Consider the following 17,235-nt stretch of genomic DNA (forward strand, 5'->3'; position numbering starts at 1 on the left):
ATTTTGGCCTTCCTTGTATTCTCTACAAGGATCTTTGTTTGAATTCCTTGGTTGACCCTAGAGATGTCATGTGAAAATATCACAAAAGTTTCCCACTGTTGAAGTAGTAATTTGAAATTACATATGTTTCCCAGGATGATCTAGATCATTCAGGAGGCATGAAATTGCAGTTTAAAGCTACCACTTACTTGACCGTATTTGTTCAAATACCTGGAAATGTACACTTGAGACTGCAAAAAGGTATGAGAACTTCCTTTCCCTTTCCACAGGAATCTGACACAAAACTATCCCCTCAAAAATAATAAATAATAGTTATCTGGAACATATTTCACTGTATTAAGAAAATCCCAACTTTAGGCTTGATTTTGGTTCACCTCCAACTTCTCCCAAACAAACATCACAACCTAGCAAAGCTGCGATTGTCAATGAACCGGAGCCACGAAGGAGCCCCTTAGCAAGTTCTTAGATGTAACACAACCTATAAATGAACTCAGTGTACCATAACGAACTGAGCCATGTATTAAAATACATCTGGCTTGTAAAATTCAGAGCAAGTGCTGTCCAAGGCATGTAGTTATTCCATTCCTCAAAAGATTCTCAGGCAACATTACTGAATGGAAGTGTCAAAACACCAGTGCCTTCTGGCAGTGTGTGCAGATTTCTCACTTTACATCCCACTAAAATCACAAATCTCTGGGCTAAGCATGAACAATGGATAAGGGAATTCAAAAGCAGGGTTTTCATATGCATATATGAATGATATGCAGAAAATGGGTCCAAAAGAGGTTTAAGGTTTTAATTGGGCTGCCCACACCCATTCTTTTCAGGTGCAGTCAACTCACACCTAACTAATGAAGAGGTAACAAGTTCCTGAAGATCTTCAATGGAAGCTCCCCAACCCAGCAATCATTCCAGTACTACACTACTTTTGAAGTTAACAAAACCTTTCCTGATGTTTAACCTGTTACTCTTCTAGCCACTTAAGGCTAATAACAGAAAAAAGTATTTCAGATGAAACTGTAGGAACATTTAATGGAGCAGAGGATTACTTTACATCAGCTGCAGATGACATCTACTTAAACATCCCCATTTGTCTTTTTTTTTTTTCCTCCAAAAAGATGATATTGACCACTATTTGCATCACAGTCCACCAGAAGCCCCAGCAATTTTTAATGCATTTTTTCCTATGGAATGACCATCTAACTATTCCTTTCTAATCTGCATAATCTGATAATTGTTCTTAATTAATTTTCTTTTATTTTCCTCAATATTATTTTAGTACACAGCTTTCAAAGCTATCGCCATTTTTCAAATTGATTGTAGCGTAGCATCACCTGCCAATACAATATGCTCCCTTTTTATTTTACCATCCCTATCAGCAAGGAAAGCATGAAATTGTACTCAACCCAAAAGTGCAAACCCTGCGTAAATGCCATTAAAACAACTTTCTCTTTTGACAGAGGATCACTGACAGCAGTTTCTTGAACACGCTTTACCAGCCAACTAGTACATGCATTTCAGAATTGTCTCAGCAAGTCCATGTAACAAATGAGATGCTGCCTGATAAGCATGCAGGATGATATGAAAAACCTTACATGGTACCAGCCAGACCTTCGTTATCCATGCCACCTGTAACATTTTCCTAGAGGAAGTAAAGTTGGTTTCAAATGATTAGTTTTGGACAAGTCTGTCTGGATAATTACAATCTTCTTACCCTACAACTGCTGTCAGATCTTTTGAGAAACTAGTATTTGTCAAACCAATTTAGACTGGGTAATGCAAAACACCCTGTCACGTATGTCAGGCAACAAGAGTTCATGAAATGCTCACCTCTCAACACTTGCTTCTGATGACCCTGCTCTCATCTTCATCTTCTTGTCCTGATCTGGAATTCCCGAATGCCAACAGAATGACTGCCCTGGAAAAGACAAAGCAAAACAGAAAATAAAACAATTTTATTCTTGCAAATACATCTGCATTTTATATCAACCTACTGCCTGCAGACCTTGTTATCTTGCCCATGGTTTGTCAGCACGTCTTTCAGTTTTAAGCTCCTCAAGGCCAAACACAGCCCGCTTTATCCTGTGTTTACTCACAATAATGTACTATGCCTCCTGTAATGGCTTGACCACTAATTGAAGCTGTAGTTCCTGTTGTCACAGAGGTAATAGAGTGCAGTCCTTCTAAATCCAAATTGCTTTCAATTGCTACACATGGTGCAAACATAGACATTACAAATGGTAGCCCATACAGAAGCTAGACTCTCTGTGACTTTAAAACTTTAATGTTTTAAAGCCCAATTTTGTAAAGCGATTGGCAACACTTTTCTCGTTAACTAGTACACAAAGGCAATCATAGAGAATACATGTTTTACAACCGTGTTTTAATAATCTGTATCACCAACCCTTTCCCCATGCACACAGCATTTGTATTTAGCAAAGATGAAACAAATTTAATCCACTTTTTGCTGACGTAATGACTTTGACTTTGTCTTATGTTATGCTTTGACCAAAATAATGTTTAAATGACCATTTTGTTAAATGTATTTTTTCCACTTCAGCAGAATATTTCATGGAGGAAAGAAACCAACCAAACCACCACCCTACTCTGATTTTTTTTTACTATTATTATTTTAGAGACCCCCAAATCCTGATTTTCCTAGTAGGGCTGTTGCGTTGCATTAAAACTACCCTCCCTTAAATTACACCTCAGGCTTGATTCATCACTTCAGTAATGGTTTCAGGTGCAGAAAGTCAGTCTTGCTATCCAAATCCCTCTGAATACAAAGCCTCAAAAAAACATTTGCCACATGTCCCACCCACTGATTTGTTCTGCTTTTGTCAGTTCATGCTGCTTCTGACAGACATATGTCCTGATTTGTTTGTTAGTGCTCCCAAGATGAGCAAAAAAGATAGAAAATTATTACACATAATTAACTAACAAATATTTTGCCTAAGGGGGGAAATTAAGTAAAACCTGCACTCATACCACACCTTAAAAAGCTTGTGACAGCAATGAATTAGATTCAGACTTTGTCATAAACCAACTGTGAGCTGACAAAAAAAAAATATTATCCTAAATATATTTTATAATAATAATACACTGTACAGATGTATGAGTTCATATTTAATTATTTAAAACTGTAAATTAAACGCTGCTCTGGCCTTTGAAAGCCAAAACCACCTACTCTTGACACAGCAAGAGAACGCAGTATCTTTCACTGCATAACTGTGCTGGGGTATTGGAAAACTTTGTAGTCTAGCTGAATAATTAAGTGTCTTTTCAAGCTTCCATAGTATCCCTTTTCTGAGACTCTCAAGCAAATCAAATGTCTGCTAACTAAAGTTCTTGGCTCATTCTGAAATCAGCATTTTATCCAGTGTGAATGGGGCAAAACAAACAGCAGAGGTTTTCTGGTTTGCCCAGGATCACAGAGAGTTAATGGCAGAGCTGGTGCAGTCAGAGTTCCTGTCCTACTTGTACTCTCCTGTTCTAACCACAGGACCACACACCCACATCACCCCATAAACCTGCTGCACTCACAGCAAAGAAACATGACTTTAATGAAAACATATTTTCAGGATAAGCTTACGTCTCCTCTATACAACCAATACCATGGCTCAGAACAACCGTGTAACCCCACTAAACTTTTGCTTTCAGATTTAGAGTCATCACTAGGCTTTTTAACCTCTTTGCATTGCTGTTAAAAATATAATAATTGAAAACTGACATTTCCACCTAGATTGTTCATGAACAATTATACAAATACACAGCCAATAGAGGGATCAAAGCAAGCGAGCTGGGGTGGCAAGATTCCTCAGCTTTGTTTTTTGGTGTTTTTTGGTGTTTGGGTTTGTTGGCTTTTTTTTTTTTGGTGTGTTTTTTTTGTTCTTGTTGTTTGTTTTTTTTCCCCCCCTAAACAGCTTTGATTTCACTATTTCTGCTACAGCAGATTTAAATTTACTTTGCCTTTTGCTTGCATGAGTGTTTCACAAGTGGCAATGTTAAAACCAAAGAATAAAACACCTCCCAAAGAATTATTTCAAAATGAAACAAAACATTTTAAAATTAACTAAGTGTATAGGGAGTCACAAGGACTAGTCAGAGAATATGCAGAGCTAGTAATATCCACTGGTTAAGACCCTAAGCTAGGTCACTTAACCATTTGAGTTCCTTTGTTTTTTTAATTAAGTGGAAACAATTAATCAAAGAATATACAGTTAGGATTTCACAAAAGGTTATCCCATCAGTGGCTCTGAAATCTTGTTACATATGGCTTGATGAAATTGCTAAATGTTATGTTCCTAGTAACCTATAGGATCATTTTTTCCCTCTCTACAAAGAGCATATACTAGACATCATTTAAATCCTACTTAAGACATTAAAACAGGATTTAAGTGGGATTTTAAGGAGGAAAAAACCCCCTCAAGTAGGTCTTTTAAACCAGGATAAATTTAATCCGTAGCTCCTAGCAGCACATGAGGACAAACACACCACAATTTTTCTACGCTTGCCCTATGAGTACAGAATACAAAATGCACACCAAGTGAAAACCTCTGTGATTTCCACAACTATTATTTCAGTCACTGCCCAGACAACTAGGCAATGTGGTTATTTCCAGTCTGCTTCAGCACATTCATGAAATAAAGAGATAAAAAAAAAACCAAGCCAAAAAGCACCAGGAACCTAGCCTCAAACTACAGAGCCCTGGCAGAACAAGCTGTAATATCAACAATTATTTTAAGGTAAATACATTCAATTCCTAATACAATTTATACCTATTAAAATTAGCTTTGTGTCCAAAAAAAAAGGGGGAGCACTCACAATGTTATGGTTTTCATGTTTGTTCACCCAAACCCTATGCTTCTGGTATCTATTAACTATTTTCTGTAAAGGTTACCAGGAACCAACAAAAATCCTATTGGGTGAGGTTTGTACACAGACAGTAGTAAGTACATTCAATTATAATAGATTTTTAATAAACTGAACAATAAAACATGGTCATTAAGTGAGTTTCTATCTTAAGATATTTCTAGAAAAAGTACACAGATACTCTTCCTCCTTGTTTTGCTGTTCATACATTAAAAAGCTAAGTGCAAAAAAAAAAATAATTACAACTGACAGTAATTTCCGTCTCATGTTGACTCAGGAAACATGGAGCCCAACTCATACAAATTTATTCTCAATTCATTATGTAAGAGTGAAGTAATCTGTTCTTAGGTATTCTTGCACTGACTGAGGGTCAGTTTTATTTTTAATTTAACTACCCACCCTGGCTATATAATAAATCTTACATAAACAAACCCAGACAGTAGGATTAAAGGATAAACATAACTAATGCTCAGATCCAGAATCTGTGATGAATGAGGAAAAAAAAAAGCCAAACAAAAACCTAAAATATGCACCATACACACACACTGCCTTTAATTTTGCAACCTGTCTAAAATTTATCATTTTCCTTCTAAAAACTGACCCGTCTCTAAATACACTTCAGCTGATTTTGAGCTTGTTGTTTGGGGTTTTTTTTCCATTATCACCTAATAGGATTTTTCTTTTTTCAAAATATAGCTGTACAGGAGAACATTAACAGTAAATGGGTTGCTATGAGAATTCTTGAGTTTATAGCTTCTGTGTTCAAGACTATCTGCAGGGAAAATCATTCCTAGGTTTGCTAAGCACAACGAAAGGACCAATTACATTGCAAAGCACTTGGAAAACATATACATGATATTTTCTGCAATTCCAATATAGAAAATTATATTTCAGATTGCACTACAGCGGTCGGTTTGGGAAAAATGCTTAATATTTGGGAATGCTAAACAGAGAAAATAGTGAGAAATTCTAAACCCAGAAAAGTACATAAAGAAGAGTATGAAGCAAGCAACACGATCTTGATTGCTTTCAAACCATTGAGATTGGAATCATTATGGAAAAAAGTTATCTTTCTTAAAGAACACATTAGTAATTCATACATCTCACTTTCACAAATGAAATAAATATGGAAGGACTTTCTGATATTTAGGTTATGTTATTCAAAAATCTGAATAGAAATGATTGACTTCAATTTGTATTTTATGATCAGTTGCATTTGCAATTTAATGCATTTGACTGTCGTATTGATTATCTTATTACCAAAATTCTGTGTTTGTTTATGCTGATGGGAGATGCTTTTGTCACTGGAGTCTCATTTCAATCTCCTTTCAAGTCCCTACTTGATCTTTCTACTCAAAGTAGTATGAGTAACTTAGGGAAAGCACTTGTATTACAGAACCGACAAGTTCCGCAAGGGAAATGAAGTCATTCATTCTTCACTTTCAAAAAAAAAAAAAAATCATATCAAAGATGGGGTGAATTTTCTCAGTTATGGATTTATGGATCCCTTATTTTCCCATGCACTGACAAACACCAGAAACTGTGATCTGAATGCCTATACAGATATAAATTTACTATTTGAGAAGAACTAAATCTGTTTTCTAAGAAACTATCCAAACTATTCACAGCCTCCAGAGAAAAAGATGGTGGTGAACCAACCTCACCTTAAAAATATATAAAGAGAGTAGGGTAAAATATTTCTATGTATAAGACATAGAAAAACTTTTCTGTGAACAACTCAAAGCTGTACCATGAGAACAATCACAGGGTTCTTCCAACCAGGACAGTACCAGCTTCCACAGACTGCCTTCCAATATTTCACAAAAGAAAATCTACAGATTCAAATGAGGGGTTTTTTATCCCCTCAGCTACCAGAATTTTTGAAATATCAAGTGACTTCTTACTCACTGAAAGAAAATCTAATGCCTATTCCAGATTTGATCTGAAGCATTAACTCTGGAAAAGCATTTTCTTGGGAGATTAATAAACAGAAAACATTTTGAGCAATAGGACAGTGACTTCAGACGGGGAATCACAGATGCAATCTGAAGCGTTGAACCTGCAGACTCATGTTAGCATTCCCTTCTCTTTCCTTTAAATCTCTTTTGATATTTACTCCAGAGCAAAGGAATTGGGAGCGGGCTTTTTTCACATCCCCTTTTAGAATACCAGATCGACATTCAGAATGCATGCATGTTTATTGAAATTACTTCTGTGAAGACACCCAAAACCTACGTGGCCCTGTGAACAAGAATGTGTCTGCAGGGACGGCTCTCCCATGACTCCATACCTCGTATACAGTGGGAAGTCAGCAGTTACCCAAAAGCAAGCAAATTTACAGAGCACTGCTCCACACCACCTATCTTTAAAACCATGCCATTTGTTTGAATATAACTCATTCACTTGATGCAAGAAAAACGGCTTTGTTGCCAAAAATTCACAGTTGCTTCAGACATGCAAGCCATACATTTGTCTGTTGGAGAATAACCATCCCAAGGGCACAGCATGAATATGGCTGGGAATATAACAAAAAGGATTCAAAAACCACTCTCATGAAAAAAAATATTGTATGTTGTAGTAGTTACTACCATAGTATAACACCCTTTCAGAGCTATAAAAACTTTCTTCTCTCTCTCTGCCCAATGATAGTGTCCAAGTTTGCTAGTACAAGGCTGAAACAGAATTACCAGATAAGAGAGCACTCTCTTCTACTTGCTGTTAACTACTTTTCACCTCCTCATAACACAAGGTTTTGGAGGTGTCTGATAAACAGCAGGCGTTTTTGTTTAAATTCACTTTGCTTCTATAAGTTTAATGCCATGATTCATTTTAACATCAACAGATAGAAGCACTTTTGTCTGTGAGATACAAACAATAAGATAGTGCAGGTAGTGCTTCATCTTGTTGTACCCGACATATATATATTTTAATAGTAAATGTAGCCAGTGATTTAATCCTTCTATACTTTGTATACATCCTCAACCTGAAAGAAAACACTTATTTTTCTCTAATGTAAGCATTATGACATAAATACCTGACTCATGTAGCATGAAGCTGTTGACATTTGTCTCAAATGACTGGGTACAATCACCCTTCTGTGTACCTCCCTCTTTCCCCCTGAACTTTTAAGATATTTTTTGCCCTTCAAGGCAATGCTGAATCACACCAAGCACTTTAGTGAATATGTTCTTTGAAAAGTTTTGGGTTTTTTTCCCTGTGGTTCCTGTTACATATAGTTCAAATGACAACAAAAAAGAAACCCCCAAGAGATTGCCTTGCATGGTTTCTTATACAGTATATTGTTTAAAAGTGCAAGAACCCATATTGATTTCAGCTTACCAAGGGCTACTGAAATAGCATACATTGAAATTCTTATATACTGTACAGAGACAAGGTTATTGACCTGAAACTAGAATTCTCAGGGAACGTTACATCTACAGTTCTGCACAATTGCAGCTATGCATTGCACAGCTCAAAAAACCAGCCGAAATCTAAGCGGGGTAACACGCTTTAACTGTACTCATCTAAGTGATAAGGGTAATTTTTTAATTCAGTGGATACTGAGCACACTTTAAGCTGCTCCTCCTTTTCCCCACCATCTGCCCTATACAAAACATGCAAGATGAGCAGGAACAAAAAGTGAGACTAGATCTGTGAAAGGAAGCTACTGTTTTAACTCAGGGAATGGTAACTTGGCATTTATAGTTCATGGCTGTCTGAAGATAACTGGCCAAAAAGCGTACCCCACAACCCACAAGAAGAGTAGGGACTTGTAGAAAAGGCTAAGCTACTTTGCTACTAAATGACATTGACCGAACTCTGCTTTCAGAATGTATGCTGAAAAAAAGAACAAGGTAACCTTTTGGGTGTTCTCTCACTATAATTTCATTATATAAAGCCAAACCCAGGTAAATCAGCTTGTTAATACCTTTGCATTTATTTAGAAGTCTATTATAAAAATTACATCTTACAACTTTTTCATTTACTTAAGAATTTTTGCCCCCTCAAAATCAAATAAATAAGAATTTCACCAAAATTCTTTTTAGGAATGAAGACTTTTCATATCCAAGTTCTCCATGTTGCAGGGAGAAAAATAATTCTCAGTGATACAGATGTAATGGAAATTCTAAAATAATTTCAGCTTTGTGACTAGGGCTGAAGGAGCAGCATCTTCTAATTTTGAGATTTTGGAAAGTAAGGCCTGATATTCTGCCTTAAGACTGATACGGGTATTTGTGTGTGATGTGATATGCACGCACAGACACTTCCTTGAATAGGTCAGAATAGTAAACTGTATTTTGCTCAAAATGAAACTAAGACCACCCAGATGGAAAAGAATCTTACTGGGGGATGAAATTAAGTAGATCTTAAAAAATCCCCATACACACAAAAAACCCACCCCCGCACAACAAAACTACAAGAAAGTTCGTATCATCTCTCCAAAAAATCCTTAAAATATGCAGTAATAAGAAAAGTTTCTTCAAAACATCTATGATCAAAACGAACTGAAAAACAGCTCTAGCCAACAGACAGTTACAAGTTGAAGCCATTTCCCCATCAGTGTTCATTTGCATATCCCCAGTCATTTGGAGCACATCTGAAACCTGGCATTTTTATTAATTCTAGCCAGATTTTTTTCCCCAATAGTCAGGGAATAAAACATATGCTTTCTTTTCTACTCTAATGACCCTTTAACAGTCACATAAAGATACTGAGTATGTGTTTGTGGGAGCAGGGAGAAAGAGCAATAAATAACTTTAATTAAATACATTTAGTCACAAGTGTGAAATTATCTCAGGATTCAATTTCTCACGGACAGCTCTCTCATACATGTGTACAAACAGCCCCAGAATGAGGACAAGCTAAAACATCTACTTTCCCTCTTCTAATTTTCTCTCCCTTTAACAACCTTTCAGACAAGGTCTCCCCACATTTACACAATAGTCACCTGGATCTGCTTTCCTTCCAACAAGTTGCTACTGGTAAAGCTTTCACAGGTGAGCAGCTTTGTCAAGGCCTGAAAGGTGCTGGAAGCCTTTCTTAAAAGGCCTTATAACTCCAGAAGGTCTTGTCCTTATCACTTGTGTAACCTCTGCTGTGCACACTATAGCCTGGTATCACTATATCCATTGACACCGCTGTAAAAATCCTCCCAAAAAGACAACAGTGAGGCTTTAGCAACCAGCTCCGTTAGCATTTGGCTTGTAAACAGCAACCAATTCAAATGCAAAACTAACACTGGCACGTTTCTGAAACCAGCAAGCTCTCAGCACTCTGCAAGCTTATGAGAAATGCAGAGCAAATTAAGTATGAGATCAAACCCAATAATACTTCCAAAGAGAAATGAATCATTGAAAAACCTCAGAGTAGGAAGGAGAACAACACTTTTTTCATCAGAGTGACTAGCTGAAGGAAGTTTTAATAGTGTACCAACTTTGATAGCAAGAAATGTTAACTCATTTTAAAAGAATCCACTAAATAGGTGTATGTTGAAGCAGCGAAGATATTTGTCTAGAAACAAAAAAAAAAAGATGGTCTGAAAGAGGAGGATGAGTATGATTGCCAAGAAAAATACTACGAGATCTACTATTGGAAAATAAGCAGATTTGGTTTATGTACACCCCTCAGCATCCTTCCATAATATTTAGTAACAAATGGTCGCAGCAGTGTTCTGCACTACACAAAATGTTGGGTTATTGCTCTTGTTTTATTATAAGAGCATGGAGGATTTTTTGGTTTTCAGCTCCTCATAGATCTAACTTGTTCTTTTCCTTGCGTATAAGATAGATGCATATAAACAGATTTGTTTCCTGGAAAATCTTCAGAAAGCGGGGCAATTGAGAAGAACTTGCTTAAGTCCAAGGTTTCACTACAGGCAATTGCAGGAAATTGTAGCTGATCATTCAGTCCATCATAAAAATATATTAAAACAGTCAGCCCAACCTCTTATTGAAACATCATGTAAGAAAATCTATAAAATAATGTCACATGGAAATATCCTTACTGGTGGCAGTACTGCATGATGCCATCTATAGACCAGGGAGGTTGTATGTTGTAGTTCATCACTGACTGACATGGCACTGCCTGCATGCTCTGCGAGGCTGCTCGCCTGTTGTGGTTTAACCCCAGCCAGCAGCTAAGCACCACACAGCTGCTCGCTCACCCCCCACGCAGAGGGATGGGGAGGAGATTTGGGAGAAAGGGTAAAACCCATGGGTTGAGATAAAAACAATTTAATAATTTAAATCTAATAATAATGACAACAACAACTGTAATCAGGAGAGAGAGAGGCAGAGGGGAACAAAACCCAAAAGGAAAAAAAAATCCCCAAGTGATGCACAATACAATCGCTCCCCACCTGCTGACTGACGCCCAGCCGGCCCCCAAGCAGCTATCGGCAGGCCCCGGCCAACTCCCCCCAGCTTTATATACTGAACACGATGTCCCATGGATGGAATATCCCTTTGGCCAGTTCAGGTCAGCTGTCCTGGCTGTGTCCCCTCCCAATTTCTCATGCCTGTGAAGCCTTCTCACTGGCAGGGGCTGAGAAACTGGAAAGTCCTTAATTTAGTACAGACATCACTTAGCAACAACTAGAAACATCGGTGTGTTATCTATGTTATTCTCATGCTAAATCCAAAACACAGCACTGCACCAGCTACTCTACCCCAGCCAAAACCCGGACATCACCCCAGCAGCAGGACTCCTCTAGCACTGAAGAGGAGGAAAGGCAAAAGGATGGTTCCCACACACCGGCTGTATCACCCTGGGCTGAACCGAAAGCTCACCCAGTTTTCCTGCTCACTCATTCAGTTCCTACAGCTCCCAGCTATGTTATTTTCACAAGGTGATGTCCGCTGTGAAGCAATCACTGCCTCTGAGGAAGCAGAAAGGTCAGTAACTCAATTCACATAAACCACTGAGCAACCAACACAAACAGCATCGGCTCGGGGCTCCTCTGCAGCAAAGCAAGCCTGCGTGAGAATATGGGACCAGGGCCAGCCAGATCTTCTGGCAGGAACGGGAAAAGGAAAGGGAATCGAGAACAACACTGAGCCAGCTGAAGAGGTACAATGGTGGGAAGGGTTGGGCACCAAGCATGGCTTTTGGGTGGCTCTGCCTCCCCAGCAGTAGCTACCCCCGGCTAGGTGCTGCCCCCCTCCCCAGCAGCAGCTAGCTTTCCCAGACCCTGGCACAGGCAAAGCACCAGGACCACAACGCTTCTGCTATGGCAAAGCGGTTTGCTTCCCTATGGAACTGTTTTGCTTAAGCAGAGGAAGCCTTTTCACATCAAAACCAAATCAAGATATCACAAAAGAAAACTAGATTAGAGATATTGTGATGTCCTGAACTGATCTTCTAGTCCTTGTGACTTGAATGGTACACTCTATATCCTTAAAGCAAATCTTAGATCTTTAAATATTATTATTTTGCAGGAAATAGACTCTGTGACAGAAATAAGCCCTTAGTTTCTGTGAATTCTACATTACTTTAGCAACAATTCTAGAAGCGAAATTAGAAACGGAGTGAAAAGTGAAAAGAAAGATTGAGGGAGAAAGAATTGGGCAGAAAAAGTTGGAGTGACATTGAAATGAAGAAACAAGAAAGGAAAAAGGGCGATGAAAAAGGAGGAAAGAAAATAAATACACAGTTCAAAGGACAGTATGAATTAGAAAACGCATTGTGCTACAAGCAACTCCAGCGAGTCTGTGAAAATGAAAGTTGTATGTGCCCATGTCATCACAATGACAAATCTGACTTCTCTAAGCTGCTGTAGTAAAATGTCATTATTCTCCTGTACTTCCAAGTTTTGACCAGTTTCCATCACTCTTGGATAGATTTTGGCAAAAGCATCTTTATATCCTTATAAAGGATATAAATTTATATTATAAATATAATTTTGTGGAATTCAGTATGTAAAAGAACTACATTGAAATGTTAGTAAGCTACTAAAACTGTATTTGTTACTTCTACTAGCAATGTATTTAATGGGTTTAAATTTGGATGTTTCCAGCCTTTCAGGACTGTAAGACATGAACAAGAGGGACTGACAAGTACATATATGTATATACATCTATTTATATGTATTACCCCTGCTGAAAAACAATGTTCCTGAAAGGTGGATAGATTAGTTAGTTGTTTCTGTGATTCTTACAACAGCCACAGTGCTTCATGCCAAGTAGAGAAACTATCTGTATCCCGGTGGGTCCTTACAAGAAAGGTGTTGAAGGGGTTAAAAGCGTTATCATCAGCTCCATACAAACAGAGCTAGCCCTTGAAATCAAAGACACTTACCTTTTTCTCACAAGGTGTGCAAGCCAATATTTTATGTCAACAAACGCAACCATGGGACCAAACACATACAGAGCTATCACCACTCAAATTGCTACACAAAACAGAACTTGTCACACAGGAACAGAATAGGTGAAGTAAGAGTTTACACAGGACTTGACAAAACATTTATAATCATACGCCTGCCAACTACTGAGAATTTACCTTGAAATCTTTCCCCTTCACTGTGTCTAAAAAAACAAGCTAACACACACACACACCCCCCAACCACCAAATCAAAAGCAAAATAAACCCCACAAACCCTGCTCCCAAGTAGTAATAACATTATTACGTACTACATTAGTGTGACATTGCCCACTGGTCAGTAGGTAACTACAAAATGATGTAACGGAATTAAATAAAAACTACACACAAAGCCAGACTTAAGCACAGTGACTAAAACCTGTGAGCTGTGTAATTAAAATGTTGACAGAGACCTGAATCGCACTAACACTTTTTCTTTTCCCATATCACTCTTCAAGAGAAAACACGTCTTCTAATCATCAAAAAGCTTTCAGTGTTAAGACTTCAGCTGTCATTTTAAAAGTTAAGTCTTTTCGATTTACTTCCTAATGTCAGAGGTATTCCAACATAAACATGAAATGCAACAAATGGCAAGTGTAATCTCTTCACAAAACACACAGATTAATCCTTGTTCCTACAACTGTTTCACTGCCAAATAAAAAACACTTATCAAGAGTACAAGTGCATTAAATTATCTGAAAGGTCCTCATTGAACTTAATACTGAAATTCTAGATATCACATATCCAGTTATTTAAGAAAACTGATTTTTTACATGAAGTTTTGAGGCTGAAAAGTGTGAGGCCCTTCTTCGCTTAGTCAGTCAGCTCAACAACTAGCATTTTATGTCACTGAAATGTTTATATTATCAAGAAGGCAAAAGAATGCTATTGTGATGTACAACAAATATACTTCATTTTGGCAAATATACCACAGATATACTTCATTTTCACACATCTCTTTCAGGCGTAGTTTCTTCTACACAGATTCTGCTGCAAAGGCTGTTAGAGGGGAAAATAATAACACAGGAAACCTATTGCTATTACCTTTAAGGCTAGCCCACTGAAGCACTCTTCAGTACTTCATACGAAAACTTCCCGATTGATTTTTGCATGTCTGATTTTCAGTACCTGGCTCTAAAATCCAGAACATGGGAATTTCTTCCATTTCTCACCACCCACAGTGTGTGCGGTGGAGCTCCAAGCCTTGCCTGAAAAACCTCAGAAGCAGGAAGGACTTAAGAGGCCTGATCCAGCATCCACTGTGCTTAAAACGTGTTTGCACGGCTGCACCGGTCTTTGAATCAGATCTGCTTTCCTTCAAACGTTTTTGTCAAGTATATGTCAACCTGTTAAGCCCAGGTTTTCTAAAGCAGAACATTTCTACACATCCACTCCAGCATAAGATTGTTCCTTACAGCATCACAGTTTGCCCAAAGGTTTAGGTGAATCTTTACAAAATAATGGCTCTGTACTACCAGACGTACTGCACTTACTGTAGGAGCAGGTTGCTGTTGCCAGAGTTTCAGTAGCTTTGTTGGTCTTAGAAGCTGAGCTCTGCTGCAGAGAGCTCTGGGAGGTGAATGAGACTGAGAAATGTGTCCACTAACAACCTCCAAAATAGCCTCTACACAGCAGAAAATACACAAGATAAAAGGCAGAAGAGCAGATTTAAAATGGAATTCGTTACTTCCCAGAGCACACTAGCTGCTGTGTAATAGGTACCATTTTCTATTGTGAGCTAATGTTGGCTCTAGTTAATTACCATATCAGCTATTCTGATTTAGTGCAGCACTGAGTATCATTACAACAATGTGCTAGAATACTTTTGGAAATACTGTGTAAACTAGGAGTTACTCAGTTTGCAGCTGAGTAGCAAATGTGTACACACAGTAGTTCCTGAACATTAAGGAAAAACAGTTCTTGTTCTTAAAAGAAACTGGTTCCAACATACACAGACAATGAACATGATGAAACAATCCAGCTCTTAGCTTTTACACTGGACTTGCCATGCAGCCAGACCCCAGCTTTGCAGATAACATCCACAAAGCAAATTTCACAATGGTATCTGAACTGCTTAGGAAAAAAGTGCTACTTAGTGCCACGTTTGCAGAATCACCCTTTGGAGCATGGATAGCCTAAGTACTCATATATGTGGAGACTCCTGTTCCTAAGAGGACAAGTATCTGACAGACGCTGATGGATGGTTTATGGTTTCAGATTTTTGTATTACAATCTTCACATGAACTAGCAAAAAATACAAATAGCCTCCAATTAGGGATATAGAAACTGCGATATTTCCAATATTATAGAAAATTGCTGTTGCTGTCCACTTATCTTTTGAGGCCAAAATGCATAATTTTTTTTTAGTATTCCCAAAAGGTATCATACCTGGCACAGGACCATACCAGAGTGGAAATTTCCCGACATACTAGATTGTATCAACACAATTTGTCATTGAGCAATAATTATTCACATGCAAATATCTGGATAGACTCCAACAAAAACTATGTAAAATGCTAAACTACAAACATTTCAGCCTTGCAGACTGATGTGGAATGTTTGACTCCTGGCCTAGGCCTCCCTCTTCAGCACGCGCATTGCAACCAGTTTTCCTTTTAGCATGTCACATACAAAAACACCCCCAACAAACGAAAGCTTTTATTAAAATCTGCTTGTCTAAAAGGAATAATAATAACAAAAAACAAGGCAAAACCACCATCCAAAACAACAAAACAAATGAAAACAACAAGCCAGAAATACTACTTCAAGTTTTCACAGTCACAGTCCTAAATGTATGGCAAATCCACAGCCACTGAATAATTCTAGTATTCTCTCCAGCTGAACATGTGTTTCCACTCTGAATTTTAAATATTTTTTTTCTTTACAGCTGTAAAATAATACTTTCTAATCAGAAGATGGTAGTAGACAAGATATTCTATTTTTAAGTCTGCAGACACTCTGGGAAAGTGAATTGGCTCAGTCATCTGAGAGGACTGCCAGTGGTGCAATCCAAGATGATAACTTCAGCATCAAAGTGTAAAAATGCTCACAATAACATTTAGCTAATAATCTAGTTTATGCCATGATCTCAATTTTTTTCAGATGCCAGAACATCAACCATGACAACTTATTATTTACAAAACATTAAAAACTCCATAAGTGTGGGACCATCATCAAGAAAAATGTTTCTAGCTAATACAGAATTACTGCATCGATTGATTGCCTTATTTACCACTGCACCTTCTCATTAAGATCCTTCACATAAAACTACTGCATAGATGTCTTCATCTGAAGCCCTGAAAATCTGCAATTCCTTGCCTGTGAGCTGAGGACTAGCCCTCTAGGGAGTCTTTCTCCAGCAGCTTTTAAATAAGAACGTTAACTTCATCGTCACTGAATGATAGCAATATCGAAGCTAAGCTGAGGTGTATTCTGCTGCACCTGGCACTGACTCACATTAATACAGACAGAATTTAATTTTGCAGCCTAAACTAGGGGTGGCAAAATGCACTACTGCACTACCAGCAATAGGAAGCAGAGCAGGCACAGGCAGCGTCACGTGATGAACACGGGGATGTTGTAAAACAGTAAGTGAAAGGACTCTCACCAGGCTTTTGGAGATCTGTAGGAAAGAAAAGAGGTGGAAGTGGTAACGGAACACTTCTTGTGCATGACAACGAGGACAGACATGACTGAAAATCCCAGTATGTATGTAGGTGGGGAAGGCATCTGGGTGAAAGTGGGAGAAGGCTCCTAACACAAAGGAGTTAGAAAGAAGAGCTGGGAGGGAAGAAAAGCTCTTTTCCTCTAGCCTACTGGTTCTTGGGACACTCTCATAACTAAAGAAAGAAGAAAAAAAAAAAAAGACCAAATGAAACTATTAAATGCTTCCCCAATATACACCTTCTTATACCACTGAAGTGTGTATATTCATCAGCCAGAAGTTAAATATCACATTCTTTAATATTCAAACTGATAAACATTTACAGTATTCACTACAGAGAAGAT

At 38.0% G+C, this 17,235-nt stretch overlaps 1 long non-coding RNA gene across 1 annotated transcript in view; it reads right to left on the reverse strand.

The window, feature by feature from the left end:
• Positions 1-1,848: 1,848 nt before the first annotated feature.
• LOC119154211 overlaps positions 1,849-17,235 on the reverse strand; it is a 71,634-nt gene continuing 56,247 nt past the window's right edge. Inside the window, exon 6 of the long non-coding RNA XR_005106376.1 lies at positions 1,849-1,918. This is a non-coding gene — a long non-coding RNA (uncharacterized LOC119154211). The remainder of the gene's footprint in view (positions 1,919-17,235) is intronic.

The sequence above is a fragment of the Falco rusticolus genome, chromosome 10 (genome assembly GCF_015220075.1).
Source record: "Falco rusticolus isolate bFalRus1 chromosome 10, bFalRus1.pri, whole genome shotgun sequence".
Taxonomy (NCBI): domain Eukaryota; kingdom Metazoa; phylum Chordata; class Aves; order Falconiformes; family Falconidae; genus Falco; species Falco rusticolus.